Source organism: Balaenoptera acutorostrata, chromosome 5, assembly GCF_949987535.1.
Source record: "Balaenoptera acutorostrata chromosome 5, mBalAcu1.1, whole genome shotgun sequence".
Lineage (NCBI taxonomy): Eukaryota > Metazoa > Chordata > Mammalia > Artiodactyla > Balaenopteridae > Balaenoptera > Balaenoptera acutorostrata.
Window position 1 is genome coordinate 90,144,779 of NC_080068.1, and position 22,351 is coordinate 90,167,129.

Below are 22,351 nucleotides of genomic sequence, written 5' to 3' on the forward strand. Positions count from 1 at the left end.
CCCCTGATAATGTTTGGGTAATCTTTTATTTTACAGTTTGGATAGCTGAGCAAGGTCACACATGGTGCTGCATCTGGGGAATGCATAAATGAGTAAAATGTATGACATTGCACCATGCTTTGTGGCCTAATATTTCGCAAACATAACCTTGAGAGAAAAAGTTTCCCTATTTAAATCAATGCCTCTTTCTAAAACCAAATCGAGCAGGATTTGTTAGTATTTTTTTTTATGTGTTTTCTAGATTCCTGGTTCCTACATACCAATCATGTGCATGTAAGAATTCCAGCAAGTGCCCTGTAAAGCTAAAGGGAAAACCAAAAAGTGACACACCTTGCAAGAACTTGCCTCCATCCTCAGGCCTGAGCACAATGACAAGCAGATAGAGGTCACTGCTAAGCATCCTTTTTACTGAACTGAGCTCAGTAGCTTCTAAATGGTGCTGATGGACAATGTGTGGTCCATCACTTTCTAAAGTACTCTGGGTGACCCGATTGCGACAGTCTGGGTTGACCTAAATAGCACATTTCTGGGGAGTTTTACTTGTGTGATGACCCTGGGTGAGGTGCTTTTCCCACAGGTTCCTGCATTTAATCCTTCCCCCCAAACCTCTGATTCCTATAAATACCTAATTCCTATTTTACATAAGAAAACTGAGGCAAAGAGAGTGGAACGGCCTCCTCAAAGTAACACAATAAGAAATGGATAAGCAGGGTTTCAAATCCACATTACGCTCCAGCCTCAAGCAGTGTGCTTCCTCCAATAAGTGGAATTTCAAAGACAGCATTTAAATATGACTACCAAATATCTTACAAACTATTTCAACCAAAGGGAAAAGGCACATTAGGCTGAACCACATGAAATTCCTGCTATTCAACCATTTTTGACCTATGAAAGAGCACTTACTTGTGATTCAACACACGGGAAGGCACATTCAAAGAAGCCTGGGAAGAAAAGAAACACATGTCTAAGGGCATGCGGTGCCCTGGGCTCTGCTGTATGAGCACCACACCCACCCCCGACCCCGCGCATCCTTTACAAACAGCAGCAATCCCCACTTACAGGGTGGCCTTCCTGGAGAAGCCTGGGAAGGGAAGAAATTTTGTGTCAAGGTCAGAGTGGCGCACACGAAGAGCCTGACCACCTGGGCAAAGGGGCAACGTCTGGCCTGGAGTCCCAGCACCCACGTGTGAAATGACCCGCACGCCAGGCCTTAGTCCACACCTGCGGGGAGCCCGGCAGGGCACCAGCGCTGGTGTCCAAGGTGAGGACCGCTGGCCTTCCCTCCCTGCTCCCTAAGGCGACAAGTCAAAGTCCTAACAACAATTCCATCTGGTAAGAGTAGCCCTTGTTCACAGGTCCCAAGTTCCTGTCACTTTGCTGGATTTTCTGGTCCAAGGCCATATCCACTCTCGGTCCTCTTCCTCCCTCCTCCAGACCATTGCGCTGTGCTTCCTCATCACCACCTCCCACCTGAACCTGGCGAGCTCCTCCTTAGCCTTTAGATCTCACCTTCCAAGTTCCTTTTTCTAGGGAGGCTTCCCCTAGCCTCCAAGACTAGATCCATGTCCTTTTATGTGATCCTTTAAGGCTGGTAAGAGGAAGAAGTAGCTTTTGTTATGTACCATTTGCCATAATTTTTTCAGGTATCTTAGCTACTGCAGACATCAATTCATTAAACTGGATTACCTCCAAAGATGCAATTTCCTCGTATATACCTATGTGCCTGTCAAGGCGAAAGTTCCTAAATATCACCTCCAAAATGTGTTGGTCTTATTCATCCCACAAGTATTCTGTGACAGTAGGCATTGGCAACACAATTCTAACACCATTTGTTCAGGGCCGCTTTGTACATGCCTAGCTTGATTAAATGTTCTTTCTCAGTTGGTTCATTTGGCTGGACTAAGTCTCCATGCCAGAGTAAATGCATGAGGTTGATGGGGTGATGAATAGGTGATGAGTGGGTAGATATTTTAGCATGTATCTAATAATGAGCCACAGCACCTTGTTATTTTACAAAAATGAAAAGCATTGGGTGTTTAACAATGGCTCTGAAGCAACTCTGATGTAATTTCAATGGGCCTTGCAAAGGCCATATACCTGAAAGTAAAGATGATCAAGGCTTATTGGTTCTCATTCCAATAAAGCTAATGACTTCTGCTTAATATGCAGTCAAAGGCTAGTTGGTTTTAAGCAAAGATTTTATAACTTATACTTTGTTTCAAAATATTTTCTCTCCATTCTTACCTTTCTAATGTAGGAGGGGCAAATGTAATTAATATATGAGTATATATAACCTCCTTCCTTTGCTCAACCCATCCTCATCTACTCATTAAGGAAATATTTTGCAGAGTTGTCAAAGGAAAGGGGGATAGGGACAGAAACTGGGGCCCACAGAAATGGGTGTGGAGAAGCATTTCATGGAAAGCTAAAATATAGGAAAGAAAACAAAACGCATGGATGGATGCTGTAGCAAATACGTAGGAGAATGAGAGGCGTGTGGGGAAAGAATTTAAGAAATACTGTCATGGATGATAAAGTGGAGCTCCTTTGACATTATTGAACATAATCAAATAAAATTATAATTATTTTATTTCAGAATTCTGGACTGTAGCCATTTAACTGTGACCCTGCAGTGAGACTGGGCTATGTGGAGCCCTAGGATTTATTCAGATTACACTAACATGTTGTGCAATATGAAAGACTAGTAACATAAGTTGTTTTGTATAGAGTTAGCTTGCTCTATTTACTCTAGGGCCCTGGGATTCATTGCATTATTTGGTCCATGATTTTTATTGCCAGCTCTACACAGCATTCTGACAACCTGTGTCTCTACTGCTCAAATATACCCATTGCCTCAAAAACTCCTCACCTGAAAAATATCTTCACAGTATCAATTCTGAGTTCCTCTGAAAAAGAGGAGGGTTGTAGGCCCCAGATGGACAAAGAGTGAAATAACACTTGAGATTAGACTTTTAGTGGGAATCTACCCAACAGAAGTTTCTCACCATATAACAGGACCTCAACAAGTCTGCAAACCACCAAGAAGCTCACTAAACCTCAAATCCCAGAGTTCCCTCCTCAAAGATGATGAAATCCAGACATTCAGTAGTTGAATGCCCAGTGGTTTTCTTCTCAGCCTTATTAATAAAGAGAACACTAAGAAAGTTCTCTTTGTTGACTTCTTTTTTGGTGTGTTTTTTTCGCTTGTTTGTTTTCTGTTGACATGGCCTGAAAGAAAGGCACTAAAGATGGTTTGAAGACTTCATTTTAATTCTTCACAACACCTTATATCACCTTATACCACTTGACTATCACAAACTATGTTACTGTTTTTGGACTTCACTAAGCATCAGTTTTACCAGTCTACAAAATGAGATGTTGCAGCTTTCCTTTTTCCAATATGGTTTTTTATGACCTATTGGATGGTTTGAGAGGTACATTAACTACTCCTGATCAGGAAAGACTTATTACACTTTAGGTATTTAGTTTAATTTACGGTATTATGTTATACACTTTTGATATAATATGTTCAGTAGTGACATCTGAAATATGTTGACAAGTACACTGGCACTGGAATTAAAAAACCTAAGAAGTTGGCTCAATTTCTAGATTGTCTACCACTATTTATTTCTGACTCTGTGAGCTTAAATAGGTAACTTTACTTCTTTGCGCTTCATTACTTCATCAATAAATTGACTGTAAGAAAATTACGTTAATAAATATAGGAAATGACTAACATAAACACATTAAAACCTTAATGGTTTAATACAACCGAAGGTTATTTCTTATTCATCGTGTTCAGTATGGGTGTTTAGTGTAGCCTTCCACACAGTGATTCAGGTATCCAGGCTCCTTCCATCTTGTAGATTTGTCATCCCCTTTACTATCTGTAAAGGGGCAGATAGCAAATATTTTAAGCATTACAGGCCATATGTTACAACTACTCAACTCTGCCATTGTAGTACTGATATAAAAGCAGCCATTGCCAATATATAAATAAAGCAATGTGGTTGAGTCTCAATAAAACTTTATATATATAAACAGACGGCAGACCAGGTTTGACCAACTGGGCATGGTTTTCAGACCCCTACACCAGAATATTGAATTCCTCTTCTGGATTCCTTATAACCAACTAGTTAGTGGGGGAAAATCAAAGTATGGGGAATGGCCAGGAGTTTTTAATGGGTCAGGCTTAAAAATAGCATGTTTCAGTTCTGCCCATTCCATTGGCCCAAGAATGGGCATACATAACTCCAAGGAAGCCTGGAAAATAACTTGTGCTTACCCAGGAGAAAAAGAAAATAGGGTGCTATGAACTCATAACATTCTCTGCCAAAAACACTTTTTTCAATGGTTGTGGAGAGAGTCGTATGAGATGATGAGTGTGCAAAACTACTTTGTACATTATAATCTGCTATGCAAACATAGAGTGCTATTGTTATTATAATTACTATATGTAATGTCTTTATGAATACCTTACCACCAGGGAGTGGTAGCCCCCTTGGAAAGAAGAGAGTTTATGGATGTAAGAGACACTTGAAATTTTTGGATCAAGCAGACTCTAAAAATTATATTTTATAAGACAGGGCATTCAGAGCCCTTTCCTCCAACTTGGGTGCCTTGAAATACACTGAAATTTCTTCATCCTCCATGGTAGTAACGAGTTTTGTATGCATAGAAGCAATTACTGAAGCACTTTCCAGGTTACCTCAGTAGTTAGATTACTTGCTGTAAAACTGAAGTTTATTTATGATACCCTTCAATGCCAGAAACAATGAGTTGGAAATATAAAAATGAAGCTATCCATAATATTAACTAATTAACTAAAAATCCGTGCTTAATATTTTCCAAGAGTAAAGCAGTGTGCTGGGGAGATAGGACACATCAGAAAGCATATAAACCAAGATAAAAACAATTCTCAGTGTGATCCCTTCAATCAAATTTTGAAGGTCTCACTTCTAAACCATTTAATGTGTGAGATCGGGTCATGGTATTTTTTTCAACAGCCTTTTCACAAAGTAGCATGAGCAGCACAATTATTCCACTAATTTTAAAAGAGTTCTCTTCTGTTTGTGTCTTTTAAATGATAGAATGAAACATGGAGAAAATGAAAATGCAAAAGATTAGAATTAATTATATTGAATACAGGATAAAGCAGGGATGATTCATTTATTTATTTAATTTTTAGCAAAGTAACAAATTGAAGGGAATTCCTATGAAGCAATTAGCCATCCAACTTTTGTTATTTCAAACAAAGCAAGTGAATCAGACATTTAAAGGGGTTTATAAAGATCTCATAGACTGTTGGAGGTGGAGTGCAGGGGTATTTGGAGACCACTGTGTTGGCTAGCGGGGATGATGGTACCTGGGTGAGAGTCGTGACCTGGGTGGGTCTCTGTGTCTCCATATTATATATAATCTCCCCACTTCTAAATAGCTGGTGCTCAATGGATAGGGTATGCATAAGGCCCAGTTTGTTCAAGCCAGTCCAAGTTTACCCCTATTCTCCAGCATAACTATTAATAGTGTCCTCATTCACTCTCCAGTGTCCCCAGTTTGGACAATTCATTACATGGACAGGCTGTCAATGGATATGTGTTCATGGCTTGATGGGCAGAACTTGGGAAGATGACACTCATGCCACCTCTTAACAGCCATGCCCAAGAGGCTTAAAACATCAGAATGCACAAATAACTGAGTACAGAGAAAGTAATAGGATCCACAGGCCCATAACTGAAGGTCTTACCGGTTGTAGACATTTCCTTCCCTGAAACCTGGCCAGAAAGCTCCTCAGAAACAAGAAAATGGCCAATCAGCACTGATTTGTGATCTGCCACCACCCAAAAGAGGAGGTGAATTGTTATTTGAGAATCTGTATGAGCTTGGATCACCATTGCTAAAAACCTGGGCTTTGGCACCCAAAATAACTTGTCCAAATTTATAAAAATTCAGTGCTCCTCATTTTGATCAGTAAAAATAATGTCTCTAGCTATTTATCAATTAAATCCTTATATTTGCCAAAGGTGAATCTTGGGGGTATTTGTTAATTGCCTCATGATTGATTCTAGGCTTTATTAATCATAATGATAAAATTTCATAGTGCAAGAGGTCAGAGTGAGCTTGGGCAACATCCAGTTCTACACGCTTCAAGATATAATACCCAGAAAGAACCAGACGCTTACCTCAAAGCATTAGCTTATTGGAAACCTGCGAGGACTGTCCCAGTCCCTAACTCCTCACCTGGCGTTCCTACATCCTATAAGTCATCGCAACACCAACACTTGCCTCCTGCTGGTTTCCAGTTCCTGCATTTGTTTGGAAGCATTAATACTGGAGAAGTGTTTTTCTCCATAAGATTTAGGAAAGAGAACATGAGTTTAGCCTTCATCTAGAGAAAGATGACTGCTCACCTAAGCCATTCTTTCTAATTTTAGGAATAATTTTAAAACTCTTGGTTCATCTTGAGATAGCATCAGTCAAGAGCAAATGACATGCTTCCTCTTCTCTTAAACTTTCTCAGAGCCCATCCTTTTCCATATCGGCCATAAAAATTCTCACAACTCTTCAGGTAAGGATCTTTCCATTTGTTCACTATTGTACCCCCAGAGCCTGACCTAGTGTCTACCCCATAGCTGTTCTATACATATTTTTTGGAAATTAACAAATTAATGAAAAAAAGATGAAATTCACCAGGTAGCATGCAGCCAAAATATGAGTCTTCTGGGCAATGAACAGCCATGTGTCCTCCACACTGCCAGGACTCCACTGAGTTGAGAACCACCAGAGTGCCTGGAAAAACTGAGAACTGCCTTAGAAACAGAGCCAAGCAAAACTAATTAACAAAGAGGTTTGCAGAAAAGTTATTAACACTACAAAAAGTAGAGAGTCCTTCCTGGATGAGAATATTAGCATTGCAGAGAGATAGCAAAAAAAAAGAAAAAAAATGCAAGAGATAAATTGCTTATTGGGGAGGATAATAGCAATTGGGATATATAAGAGTGAAGATGGCTGCTGATGGCTGTAGGCAACAGAAATAGGAACTCAACCTGGCTTAAATAATCCGATAATGTATTTTCTGACATAATTGGTAATCCAGGGTAGGTAGGCTTTTGGGTTGGGCAATTCAGAAGCTCAAAATGTCATCACGGGTCCATGTTCCCTCCAACCCTTGGCTTCACAGAATCCTCACTATCAGTATGAACTCTGAATGGCAGCACCATGACTGAGGCAACTGTCAAGTCTAGATTATAATGCCCACAGGAAGAAGAGAGACAAACGCTCACTGTGGCTCTCTCTGCTTTATTTATATATGTGCCCTTCATTTATTTTTGAAGAATGCATGCTCTATATTACTATTAATGAGGCTTGTAATCCCCTGACTATAGTTTTCCCACTGAACTGGAGCAAACATAATTCTTAGAGTCAGAGTCTGCAGCTCTTCTTTACCAGCAATGAAACTTTTCCAAGAAGCTCTCAGAGTCTTTTCCCCTCACATCCCATTGATTGGATTCCACATCTTTTCCTAACACATTCCTCATAAAGCAAATGGATATCCCCTTGCTGCTCTTATAGGGGTGATCAGCTTAGGCTAAAGCCTATGGCTGCATGGGGAGGGGTGAATATCTAAAAATAAGTTATGCTAGAGAGAAGAAAAGGGAACTGCTGTGTCAGCAACCATTAGTACTCCAGACTGAGAGCATCAATGATTAATTAGCAACCTGGGTTAGCTCTCTGACATGTGAAGATTATAGCAATTCCCAAAGAGGTATCTCACACAGGCAAGGTACTTACTTTATAAAAATCTTTCCAAATCTCTGAAGTAGATAATTACTATTATCCCACCTTTTCAGATAAGGAAACCAAAGTTCAACTGGCTGACATAGTTATACAGTCAGGAAGTGGCAGCTGCATATGGAGAGTCAAACATTTAGTGAAAATGTGTCTGGTTCTCTGAAATAAAAATTCCGAGTCACAGAGTTTTGAAAGAAAACTTACAAGCAAATGTCCGATACCCTATGAAGCCATACGTTAAATGTATTTCATTGATCATAATAACATTGTTTTTATGGTACATCATTTATTCATTTATGTATTCATTTATTCAACAGCTTATTACGTGCAAGACAAATTACCAAGTACTTGGGACTAAAAAGAAGAAAAAATTCCACCTCTGTGAGAAGTCCTGAGTTCACACACCAGGCAAGAGTAAAAGGTAAGTGTCGACCATATTTCCTAATCCTAAAATGTCATCAATTGGAAAACATGCAAATCACACTGAGAAAGGAAAGGGGAGGGAAAATGCAACTTTAAATGCACATATTGATTATAAACTACATATAAGTTTCAAAATGGTTCTAACCTGGGGAAAGACTGTCAGAAGAAGAGAGATCTGCCGACCACAGCACAGGTTCTATAATAAGTTAGACACACAATGCCTTATGCAGGCACAAAATGAGCAAGCAATTCATTCTCCAAGGAGGGCATGTGGGTGATGTGATAGAGAAGGTAACCTTTTAAATACGAGCACTGGAAAAATGAGTTGAGCTTTCCAGATAGAGAGAATCCAGAAAGAAAAAGCAACACAATAAGACATTGGGTGGGAAGCAAGAGTGGCTTCAGGGCAGAATCTTCCTCATGAAGGCAAGAGAGAAAGAAGCAGCGAGATGAAGAGAGAGAGAGAGATAGACAGAGAGACAGAGACAGAGAGAGAGCTGGGTACGCATACAGTCCAGTGCTTTCCAGAATGAAACATTCAGCTTCCCAATTGTTCTTTGAGCTGCTGGAGCCCGATTCCTCAGGCTGAGAGTCCTTAGCCCCCCACTTCCTGGTCTGACCCTGTAGCATCTCTTTTCTGAGCCTCAGCCCCATCCTCTGTAAAAGTGGCCAAGTCCCCATGCCTACTTCTCAGGACGAGCTCTCAGGATTTACCTCCAGGCTACCCAGGAGGTACAGAGCTCCAAGCCTGGAGTGTGGCAAGCATCCGGTAAACGGTGGCAGGCCAAGAAAAAGGAGAAAGAGATTCCATTCTTCAGGCTTGACACTCAAAGAAACACCTCACTCCAGTGGGCCAGACACGCCCCTTCAGGGAGACAAGGTGGTTTTGACAGAGAGACTGTGACCCCAAATGCAGACACAGTCCAGTGCACCTCATTTCTGCAGCCACGCCCGGAAAAAATACAGCAGTGAGTCTGGGGAAGAGCAGAGTGGAGACGCCAGGGGAAGAGGAATATAAGCTGTATCAGCCGGGGGTTCCTGGACGTGGCGGGGGAGGGGTGTCAAGATCACCTCGCCTGAGGTGTGGGTGATTTCAAAATAAGGAGAATGGCGTTCCCATTTCATTTGAAGATGGCTGAAAACGGGAGCTTTACAAATTAATCCCCCTCAGTGGAGTGTGAGGGAACCAGATTGAGGTGTTTCTTGTCCAAAGAAGGGACCCCACCCCATTCCTTATGCTCTGGTGGCACTGAAGGGCACTCAGTATGATTCTGGGCCACTGAATGGAGAGGCACAGAGGCCGGCAGAGACATCGTGCTGGTACACTGCTCTGGACAGCAGTCCAGAAAGTGGGCCCTTGGGCTGGCAGAGCCCAAAGGGGGAAGTGACAGCCCCTCCTCCCCAGGGAGCAGAAGGAAAGCTGAATGCCAGTGGAGCATGGGTGGGGATGGGGGCGTGCGTGCCCTCCATAATCCAAGACCACCATTCCAGCTATGAATCCCAACATTAAACCAGCCCAGATGGGGACAGTGTATGCCTTTCAGTCCCCCTGCACTTGCTGCCACCAGCCTTGAACAACTCCCACAGTGGGGACCAACCCAGTGATGATACGGAAAGTAGTCGCCAGCAGAAACTCAGGAAAGGAACCGTCCAGGCAAAACTCCTTCCCACTAACTCAGATGCCATCCCAAGGAGGAGGAGAAGAGGAATCTCACTGAATATCAACCCCAAGGACACTAAGGTTTAAACCAGAAGAACTTTGGGATTATGTTTTCTGCCATGTTTAGTCTGTTCAGGTTGCTGTAACTGAATACCATAGACTGAGTAACTTATAAGTAGTGAACATTTATTTCTCACAGTTCTGGAGGTTGGGAAGTCCAAGATCAAAGGTGCCGATAGATCCAGTGCCTGGTAAAGGCCAACTTCCTGGCTTGTAGAAGGCTGTCTTCTTGTATCTGCACGTGGCGGAGAGCAGAGAGTAAACAAGCAAGCTCTCCTGTCTCATAAGGGCACTAGTTCCATTCTTAAGGGCTCCACACTCATGACCTAATCACTTCCCAAAGGTCCCACCTCCTAAAATCATCCCATTAGGGATGATGGGTTAGGGTTTCAACATATTTCAGGGGACATAAACTTTCAGTCCATAATATGTTATAAGAGACCAAGGAAGGATTCATGAGCTAGAGTGAGTTCAATCACAGGAAACCCAAGTTTTGTGCACTCTAATTTTTCCCAGTAGTTGAGAAAATTTCATCAGTACCAGCTAACATTATTGAACCCTTAATTTTGGCAGGCATTAGGTTTCACATTTACATGGATTGCCAATTTAATCCTCCTAAGTAGATAGCTGCTACTGTTATTTCTATTTCACAGATGAGAAAACTGACATAAAAATCCTGTGTTCTTACTGTATGTATTGAGTAGAGACAATAGCTAAAGGAGTAACAAGCTATTTTATCCTTTCTCTTGAACGAAGCAGCAAATGTCACCATCATGAGGGAGGAGTACAGACACCACCTAACACCCCTGGAAACACTATCTAGAAAAGCATGTGTGTCCCCTGCCCACAGGGTCTCCCCTTCTACATCAGACGAGAAGGACAGCGATCTCCCAGGCAAACTTGTGATGCAGGTTCGGCCAGCGCCTCTTTCTCCTTCGTGGTGGAAAGCCCTCCTCTCTAATGTCTACTCTGGATCCCAGCTTCTAGGCTGACCAGCCTTGTGATCTTACATCCGTGTAAACTGAGTAAGTTAACTCCTCTGCGCCTCCATTTCCACGTGTGTACCAGAAGGCAAACAATGCCAACATGTCAGTATCTGAACAATGACGGGGAACAAGTTATGGACCACGCTTCACATAACACCTAGCACAGTGGCTATTATCTTCCCCATCCCCATAGCCTCACTCTCAGCTACGTGTTCAGTTAGAAAGTGAACTTCCCCCCTCTGACGTATATAAGGTATAGGCAAGTATTTAAATGTTTTCCCCTCCCCGGGCGTTTTACTAGCAGCATCTTGAAAATCAGAGCACCTTTAAAGACACAAAAGAATCCATTTCTAATAGAAAGACTTAAAATTTCCCACCATGGTGGGTTATTATTAAGATTTTCCATGGGTCAAATCCTCCTCCTAAAACAATGAAAACAGCATTTTAACTTTTTATTTATTTCCAACCTGTCTCTTTTCAGAAAAGATGTGAGATTGTCAAGAACTGAAGTCAATATATTTTGTGAAATATCAGTTATTAAAAAAAGAAACTGAAAATCAGAAATCAGGACAGGAGATGGAATCAACTTGCTCTTCCAAAAGATCATCCAAAGCTATGGGGCCTAAAAACATTAGACATTGATCTGAGTGTCTTATCAGCAAAAGCAAAGTATTTGTATTGTTTCTAAAAATTTATACCTTTAAAGCATCTTCACATACATGTTTTATTTGTTCCTCTCAACAATCCAGTGAAGAAGAGATTACACTCTCCATTTTACAGATAAGAAAACTGAGGTTCTGGAAAACAAAACCATCAGACCCAGATGTCTTAAATCATTGTTCAGTGCTCTTCTGTTACACCACAGCCCCCTACTTCCCAGGACGGGGTAGAATTTTGAAGCAGAAAAGGACTTTAAAGATTATCCAGTCCAGCTCTTAGAGAACTATTTTGAATAATGCATGTATGTCAATACTCACATAAACAGTATTAAATTTAATAAAATAATATTGAAATTTACGATTATCTGTGGTACATGCTTGACAACATACCTGGCCACTTTCTTCTGGGTATGAGATGGGCTTTTTTTATGACACAGAAGTAAGTAGAATGTCAAATTATGTATATGGGCATGATCCAGGTCCCTTTGGTTTTCTCATTTTGGGCATCAAGGGTCTAACAAGATTCACATCATTATCCCTAAGTCATGAATCAGGCATGTTTTAAAAACTCTCCATGGCTAAATAATGCTTTGCAACATCATCTTCCAGAAGCACTTCTCTTCCAGTCATGATTAGCCTTTTCTAAAGATTCCGCTCAGCTAGAATTTTTAGTGTTTTTTAATTGCGTATTTTATGATATTTTAATTTTATGTTTATTCATTATTAATCATCTTTATTATGTTTTAATTGTCAATGCAGCATCCTGAGGAGGGAGAGGGAACACTTCACAAATAAGAATATTAATTTATTTGCCTTAAAATAATAATGAAGATTTTAATAAAATTACTTCTCTTAATAGGTCTCTGTGGAATGTTAATTCCCCGCCCTTTAATGAACTAATGAGATACCAGGTGAATTTCATTAAGCACTGTGCTCACTTCCAACCAAAAAATTTTAAGCAACAATTGTAAACCTTCAAAATATTTACCTAAAGGCAACTTGCTGATTCCCTCTAAAAGGCAATCTAAGAGCAACATACAGAGAATAAAATCTAAATGTATCCTCTCTCATTCTGGCATCTATTTGGAGGGTGAATATATTGACATTGCCCATCTCACTGTGGTCTCCCAAACCACTTTGCATTTTACTTGCTCCCCTATCAGGAAAGGGCTACCTGTCAGCACACAACTCTGCAAAGCATTCTGAATTTCAGGACCATTCAAGGTGCACACCTAAAGTAATAATATTGCCTATTGATGATGCTGTCTTACACCCAAAGATGTCACAGGTCTCCGGAAACATCAAGTAAGCCTCACAAGTTCTCAACACCAGGAGAGGACTGCTGGTCCAGTCCTATAAACAGGGGAACTGAGGGGCAGGGAGAGGAAGGCAGTTGCACGGTGCTTCCCAGCCAGGGTGGAAAGTCTCATGGAAAAACAAGCCGGCCACAAGCAGGCTGAGCTTGCCTGGCCCTTCATGAAACACGGACTGCCTTAGTGGCTCTTGGATTTGCCAGTGAGTTCTCCTACTTCTTATGTTATCAACACAAGAAAGAAGTTGTGTGTGTTCTTTTGAATGAATGTACTTTTTTGTATCACTGTCAAGGTTTGCTTTTAATACCACCCATTGATGTACAGCTTTCTTGTCCCGTGACAGTTTTAATAAGCTGCTTCCATGTTGCAGCAGTAATTTTTGGAGCTGGCATTTCCTCTTCTGCACAGAGGATGCTACAGCCATTATGAAATTAACCTAATATTCTTCCAGCATCATTTAAAAATAGTGTTAAAATAATGGCTTTTTGGTTATATATGTTACTGTAGGATTGCAATGCATTCTTACAAACATTGCCAATTTTCTGAATGCACAATCTATAAAAATCCTTCCACAGAAAAGAAAAACAAATGTCAGTAAATTTTCCCACGTAAGAAGAACTTTTTTTGTTTGTTTTGTTTTAATTAACAGTTAAAACAATTCCTTTCACATCACTTTAATGTTATCCTTTGGGGCTCTCTGAAAATGAACCAATTCACTTCAATAAAATCACTGTCATTCTATTTACCAGACCAAAGTTTATTGGAGCATGACTACTAGATGCAACTAGTCGGAAAAAAGAAAAGCAACTCCCATAAACTCTCAATTAACAGTATGTTTTGTACCCCCGACACACACATCCTACACACACACACACACACCCTTCACACATACACACACACACAGACACACACACATACACACCCTACACACACACACAGACACACACGCACACGCACACCCTACACACACACACACACACACACAGACTCATCTTGTGCAGTGTAGTTTCGGCTCCAGACATTTTTTAAAAAGCACTTGGTAACTGATTACAAGAATGAGACCCTCTCATTCTTTAAATGACCCATTAAAATATCATTGTAAATCCTTCTATTATAAAGTCCAGTCCCCATGATGTCATGAAACCCAGCCCAAGGAGAAGAACCATAGAAATGTTATTTCTTGAGACTAGAAGAAAGAAAGCTTTCAGAGTTCTCATCTCCAAGTTCTCATTTTATCAATCAAGAAGCGAAGTCTAACCAGGATGGCATGAGTCCAAAGGTGATTTTAATACCATAGCAACCTAAGGAACAAACCTAGCAACAGCAGAACCCACTACGAAGAGCAGAGGGTAAACGTGGGAGTAAAATTCTCTTTAGCAAAGAGGCAGCAGAGAGGGACAATTCCAAAACAAACACAGGTTAATATTTTTTCTTTCCGTGAATCAATCATGAATTCTTAGAGGAAAGTGACGATCAAAATCTCTTCACAAATAACAGAAATAAATAAGGATAATTGCAACGTACAGCCTGAATTCTGAGAATTAAACTATAAAGTCAACACTAAGAGATGTAATATATGCAAAAGATGCCTGAAAGACACAATGATTTGGTATAAACAAGCAAGTAAATCAAAATGAATTTTACATAATGAAAGGTACAAGCTTAACTGAAGAATGAGTGGGCCAAAGGCAAGGGATGGAGAAGGGGCCCCTTGGAGTTTAGGAAAACAAAAGTCAGAGAGTTGATCCCTGCAGCTTCAGACTGGCCACCTGGCTTAGGTTATCCTCACTTCAGCTTAGAGGTGTTAGGTCTCCAGAATACAAATATGATCAAGGCCCCTGACATCTGTGCCCCATCCAGGATGATTCCCCACCCTACTTTAATCCAATAAGAAAAATAGATCAGATAATGGAGGACTCAGCCTTTAGACAAAAGGTAATGATGGTAACAAATTAGAGTGAGACCCCAATGCCCCCTTAACCATTTTGTTATTTTTTTCTTCATTGTCTTTCTCCCAGACTTGGCCAAAATACTTTCTCTCAACCCCAGAGAGAAATCTCCAGACTTTAGCCCCTACTGAAACCCACCAGCAATCTTCCTTTTATTCTTAACTGGAAAGAATGCCTAGGATTTTGTATCTCATATGGGATTGGGAACCCAAACGTCAAGGGGAAAGGTTTAGGGGAGAGTTCGAAATGTTTTCATCAAATAGCCATGATCCTCTAGTAAAGCCATCTGGTCATGGATTTTAACAGCTGGAAAGGACTTGAAGGATCACTAATCTGACCCATCTATTATGACTCCGTTTATATAGCAAGACTTTTCCAAAATTGCATATATAAGAAATGAGACTTAAAACTATGCTGACCCCCAAATCCAGATTTTTTGCCCACTCCACCAGACCTCTTCTTCCTGTCTTAATTTCATTAGCAGCAAATAAATTGGTTGAATTTAAAGGGCTTGTTACAAATGGAGTTTCAGAATACAACAACATCAGCAACAACCTTCCAGTATCAGGTTCCTATCCCTATCTCAACTGAAATTGTAGAGGGAAGGAACTACTAAGACAATATTAATTTGCAGCAAGTTCTGGTAGCATTGCTCAGCTGGGAGAATGTAAGACATTATCCACCACCTATGAAACACAGGCTGCCTGAGAATGAAGCCACCACAGAGGAAGGTGGGTCTGAGAGCTGGAGATAGCATCCGGACAATGTCCCTGGGACATCTGGAAACAGGGACTAAGTCTAAAGCTAGGCCTGGCTCCACACCTGAATATTGCAGTTCTATGAACTGAAGGAAAAAAATCTCATTTTCACTCAAAGTAGTTTGAGTTATGTCTCTCTTTCACTGGAAACCAGAAAAAGACCTAATACCTTAATGGAATTTTTATGCAACTTGAGGGAAAGTGATGGTCAATTATAAGGATCTAAAGTGAGAATTGCAGAAAAAAGTATAAAAAGTGGGCTGAGCATTCCAGGAGGCCTTGAGCTGGAACTGTGATTTGGGAAGGAAACAATTGTCTTCTCTAGAATCCAGTTTTCTCATCTGTAAGACGACAGAGATGATACCTCCCTCACAGCGCTATTCTAAGAACTAAATTAGTTTATAAATGTGAAATGATTAGATCAGTGCCTGGCACTCTAATATCTATATAATAGTGTGCCTTTTATATTAGACATTAATTAGAAATGAAAGTTAAAGTGTAATTTATGGCAAACTTCACTTGGGCTACACTCAAGTTGGGAGACTCGTTACTCCTAGCCCAGCACCTAAGGAACCTGGGAGAGCCCCAGATAGCTAAAAAGTTGTTAACAAAGTGGTTCCCTTCCTCAGCTCTGAGAATCACATACAGATTCCAAAAGTGACCCTGCCATGTGAGTGCTTCATTAATATGTGTGTATGTGTGTGTACATTTTAGCTTTACTTTTTACATTCTGGAGGAATCAACATGTTATTTTATGCTGTAGCAGCTACAGTCATAATGCTGCCAATTTAATTCTTCAACCCAAAAAGATGGTGACTTGTCTCTCTCATAATTTCTAGAACGATGATCTTGCCAAGCTCTTAGGTTTTGAGGAAATCCCCTGCCCATCTCATTTCCAGGCAGAGCACAAGTCAGAAAAACTGAGTAAAAAATTCTCCCCTTAGAAAAACACTCATTTGTGGCAATGAACTTCCAGCATTCTTTTGAACTCTGCCTCTTCCATGTTTGTGATGTGAATAGACCTTGCAGTTAAGTATCAACATGAATAATATATAACTGTGAGCCCAAGAAATAAGTCAAAGGTTCCAAAGAGTTTTATCCCCAGTTTCACATGCGGATGTTCTTGCAAATACACATTCCATTTTAAACATGTCAGCACATTTGGGGATAGAAACTTTTTGGTGCTGGCCTTCTCGAAGGTGGCTCATTAGTGAACAGCTCATGCAATCGACAAGCTATTGACGGAGGACGGAGAGACTAAGTTTCTTATCTCTGCCTTTGCATATTCAAGTGTCTCAGATACATTGATGAAACTAAATTCTTCTCTCTGTCTCTGTCTCTCTCTCTCCGCTGTGTATCACAATAATTTGTTAGAACAGAGTGGAATTTTGCCAACATGTAAGTCTTTTTCAGCCCCAAATGTGTCTTTTGGTCACCTTGTTTTTCCCTCTAACTACCAGCTAAAGGTTCCCATTTAAGTGACAGGCCTTTTTAATAATAAGTTAAGGCTTTGCAGCAATTGCAAGAGTTCGGGTACAGTGTCCGATATCATAAGACATGATAAATGTTCAGGGAAGGATACAATTCGAAATTCCACCGGAAAAATAGATTGGGCTAAAATAATAGACATTCTTTATGACAACACTCGAGCTAAATTAAAATGGTGATGTTCACTTTTTTTGGCATGCTTTCCAGGTATCCAATTTTTTTAAATTTTTTTTTCTCATTAATGACTATGGAAACCAATATGGCAGGTAGCATGCTCTGGCTAATTTGGTTGACCAACTGAATCAAATGGACTGTTAGTGAATTACTAGCAGGGCTGTAGATGTGCATGAATAATTCTGGCTGATATCCGTAACATTCCAATCCACACACTCCTGCTAGTCTGTGTGGCATGAGGGTAGAGTGGACATAATCGCTTCCTTTTTGGTCAAGCCAGAGGACTAGCATTCCTGGTGTTGACTGCTAAGTGCGTCAAGGATCCCTACTCCTCTGAGCCTTAAGGAGGTAGGAGAAAACCAGTGCATCCTGTTGCTTTCTTGGCAAAAGGAAAAGACAACAAAGGCACAACCCTTCCTCCCTCTTCAATATCTCTAGGGAAGCATCTAGCAGATAGACAGAGCTCAACCTCTGGAAGCAGAGACCTAGGCTTCAGTTCCAACCTGACTAGGTACTGGAGCTGAGGACTTTGGCAAATTGTTTCAATTCTGTGCTACTCATTTCCTCATCTGAAAAATGGACTTAATGTCTACCGTTCAAGGTTTTTGGGAGAATTTGATGTCAAGTGACAGATAAAAAGTAGGAACATAGGAAATAGTAGTTCTTGGCAAAGATTTCAGAGAAAGTAGAACTTAAGAAACAGAAGCAGTTAAGAAGAAACTATAATATATATATATATATATATATATATATATATATATATATATATATTATAACTGAATCACTTTGCTGTACACCTGAAATGAGCACAACATTTAATTAACTATGCTTCAATTAAAAAACTAAAGAAAAAAGAGGAAACAAAATATTAATATTATCAAAGCAACAATAGAGCTATTGTTATTCTTAAAATAATTTATGTGATATTATAAATAAGATTATCTAAAAATGACTCTAGGGGTTCTCTCTGAATTGTCTGAACAAGGAGCTAGCTAGCACTAGGGCTTACTCCTTCCACCAGCAAGAAGAGCTTCTCCTTAACTCAACTGCCAGTGGGACTGGGGATTTCCTTCCCCAGCAGGAGAACCAGCAATGACCACAGGTCCCAAAGTCTATTGGTTCTGGGAAGCTAGTTTTCCCAGACAGCCCCTGTAACGGCAGCACCCAAATCCAGAGTATCTGGATTCCAAGTAGCATATTTGTCTTTTCCCTCCACACCACACCCACTTGACAAGGCCCCTTTCCCATGTTAGATTTCCTGTCTTAGTCTGTTTGAGCTGCTATAACAAAATACCCCAGACTGGGTAGATTATAAACAACAGAAATTTATTTTTCACAGCCTGGAGACTGGAAGTCCAAGATCAAGGCACCAGCATGGTCAGGTTCTGGAGGAGCCCTCTCCTTGGTACCTATGTGTATTCACATAGTAGAAGGAGTGAGGGATATCTGTGCGGTCTCTTTAAAAGGACACTAATTGTGTTCATGTGGGCTCCATCCTCATGACCAAAGCACCTCCCAAAGTTCTAACTCCTAGTCCTATCACACTAGGCATTAGGATTTCAACATGGGAATTTTGAGGGGACACAAACCTTCAGACATGGCACATTATAAGAAAGCGTAGTAATAGGGGGACATGTTTCCTGCCCCGAAATTTATTCCCACAGTTTGTTCGGCAGAGTACCCTGGTCCTAGATCACCTTTCCTTGGGGATAATGCAAGATTTTAGGACTGTGTACTTTCTTTTCTTACTAACCCTGGTTTTGTAAATGTCCCCCCAAAAGCCTGTTCCTTAACCACACCCTGTGATATTGTGGAATTTGTCTGGAACCTATTGTACAACTGCCTAAAACTCCAGAATTTTTTTTCAATCAGTCCTAAAGATCCATCCATGAGTTCTAGATACATCATCTACCATGAAATGGGCACATATTTTGTTCTCTGTTCAGAGCACTCTACCAACCACAGGAGGGCAAGTTAATTAAACACTATCCCTGTCCTCAAACGGTTTGGTTTTTGTCATTATTATGCTTTTATTCCATCCATATCTTTGGTAGGAAAGAAAGTAAATACAATTGATTTAGCAGAACAGAATGAAAATTTATCCTCAATGGTACCTGTGTCACCAATTGATTGAGAATAAATTATGAACCAGGCACTCTACAAGACACTTTATAGACTGTTTTACAAAATTCTCAGACTTACCCTCTGATAAGAGAACTGAGATTCAGAGAGGTTAAATAACTTGCCTGAGGTCACACAGCTAGTGAATGATGAAAAAGAGTTTGAACTCAGTTCTGTTCTTGTAATAATAAGTTATCCTGCTTCCTAAGCAACTTGAATATCCAAAGGGAACCTCAGAGCAGATGAATTAGGCTGGAACCAACATCTACACATTTAGTCTATTTTTCTTCAGTCACTAAAAGAGTTCCCCAAGGGCCTGAGTGTCTGCATGTTTCTTTGAAAATGATCATTTATTTCCAAAGAGTGACGTAGTTATTAAGGAAGAAAATAAGCAGAGTAGTTCTAGACACACAAATCACATTCCAAAGTATCCTTGTCCACTGATCAGCACTCATAAGGCTCATGTTTAAAGCTCTGTCATATTCAAAATGCTGAAAGTATAAGTTGAGTTTTTATAGTGAACAGGGAAGAATAAGGGCAGAGTTTCTGAAGTTACAGCAAAGTCTACAAAACATGCAAATGAAATAAACTGTTATTTTTCAAGCTTCTCATGAAGCTGTTTTCAGTCTTTCAAATATTTACTGTATTTAGGGTCCTGAGGCACAATTCCTCTAAAGCAGCTATAAAAAAGCAAAGAAATAATAAATGAGCAAGTCAGTGCTACAAATCACTTGAATGTGCTTTATAAATTCCATTAATACTACCATCAACACTAAACATATTGACCCAAAGGAAGGTGAAAATGGAACTCACAATTGTTCAGGACCAGTTGTGTTCTGGGTTCTGTTTGGGAATATAATCCCATTTAATCTTCAGACAGTAAACATTTGTATTTATTTTTGAGAGGGCAGACAGCAGAAGCAAGAAGAACTAAAATCCTGCAACCTGTGGACTGAAAACCACATTCACGGAAAGATAGACAAAATGAAAAGGCAGGGCACTAGGTACCAGATGAAGGAACAAGATAAAACCCCAGAAAAACAATTAAATGAAGCAGAGATAGGCAAGATAGGCAACCTTCCAGAAAAATAATTCAGAATAATGATAGTGGAGTTGATCCAGGACCTCGGAAAAAGAATAGAGTCAAAGATGGAGACGATGCAAGAAATGTTTAACAAAGACCTAGAAGAATTAAAGAACAAACACCTAGAAGAATTAAAGAACAAACAAAGAGAGATGAACAATACAATAATTGAAATGAAAAATACACTAGAAGGAATCAATTGTAGAGTAACTGAGGCAGAAGAACAGGTAAGTGACCTGGAAGACAGAATGGTGGAATTCACTGCCGTGGAACAGGATAAAGAAAAAAGAATGAAAAGAAATGAAGACAGCCTAAGAGACCTCTGGGACAACATTAAATGCACCAACATTCGCATTATAGGGGTTTGAGAAGGAGAAGAGAGAGAGAAAGGACCCAAGAAAATATTTGAAGAGATTATAGTTGAACATTTCCCTCACATGGGAAAGGAAATAGCCACCCTGGTCCAGGAAGTGCAGAAAGTCCCAGGGTGGATAAACCCAGGGAGAAACATGCCAAGATATATAGTAATCAAATTGACAAAATTAAAGACAAAGAAAAATTATTAAAAGCAACAAGGGAAGAATGACATACAAGTGAACTCCCATAAGGTTAACAGCTGATTTCTCAGCAGAAAGTCTACAAGCCAGAAGGGAGTGGCACATTATATTTAAAGTGATGAAAGGGAAGAACCTACAACCAAGGTGACTCTACCTGCCAAGGATCTCATTCAGATTCAACGGAGAAATCAAAAGCTTTACAGATAAGCAAAAGCTAAGAGAATTCAGCACCACCAAACCAGCTCTACAACAAATGCTAAAGGAACTTCTCTCAATGGGAAATACAAGAGGAGAAAAGGACCTACAAAAACAAACCCAAAACAATTAAGAAAGTGGTAATAGAAACATATCAATAATTACCTTAAATGGGAATGGATTAAATGCTCCAACCAAAAGACACAGGCTCACTGAATGGATACAAATACAAGATCCATATATATGCTGTCTACAAGAGACCCACGTCAGACCTAGGGACACATACAGCCTGAACGTGAGGGGATGGAAGAAGATATTCCATGCAAATGGAAATCAAAAGAAAGCTGGAGTAGTAATACTCATATCAGAAAAAATAGACTTTAAAATAAAGAATGTTACAAGAGACAAGGACACTGCATAATGATCAAAGGATCAATCCAAGAAGATATAAAAATTCTAAACATATATGCACCCAACATAGGAGCACCTCAATATATAAGGCAAATGTTAACAGCTAAAAAAGAGGAAATCAACAGTAACACAATAATAGTGGGGGCTTTAGCAACTCACTTCCACCAATGGACAGATCATTGAGACAGAAAATTAGTAAGGAAACACAAGCTTTAAAGGACACAATAGATCAGATAGATTTAATTGATATTTATAGGACATTCTATCCAAAAACAGCAGATTACACTTTCTTCTCAAGTGCAAACGGAACATTCTCCAGGATAGATCACATCTTGGGTCACAAAGGAAGCCTTGGTAAATTTAAGAAAATTGAAATCATACCAAGCATCTTTTCCGACCACAACGCTATGGGATTAGAAATAAATTACAGTGGAAAAAAACGTAAAAAACAGAAACACATGGAGGCTAAACAATACGTTACTAAATAACCAAGAGATCACTAAAGAAATCAAAGAGGAAATCAAAAATACCTAGAGACAAGTGACAATGAAAACATGATGATCCAAACCTATAGGATGCAGCAAAAGCAGTTCTAAGAGGGACGTTTATAGCAATACAATCCTACCTCAAGAAACAAGAAAAATCTCAAATAAACAACCTAATCTTACACCTAAAGGAACTAGAGAAAGAAGAACAAACAAAACGCAAAGTTAGTAAAAGGA

General features: G+C 39.9%; 1 long non-coding RNA gene across 1 annotated transcript in view; it reads right to left on the minus strand.

The window, feature by feature from the left end:
- Positions 1-903: 903 nt before the first annotated feature.
- Positions 904-22,351, minus strand: part of LOC103009836 (uncharacterized) — a 156,642-nt gene continuing 135,194 nt past the window's right edge. Inside the window, exons 4-5 of the long non-coding RNA XR_449834.1 lie at positions 10,072-10,169; positions 904-941 (exon numbers count right to left, since the gene is read on the minus strand). This is a non-coding gene — a long non-coding RNA (uncharacterized LOC103009836). The remainder of the gene's footprint in view (positions 942-10,071; positions 10,170-22,351) is intronic.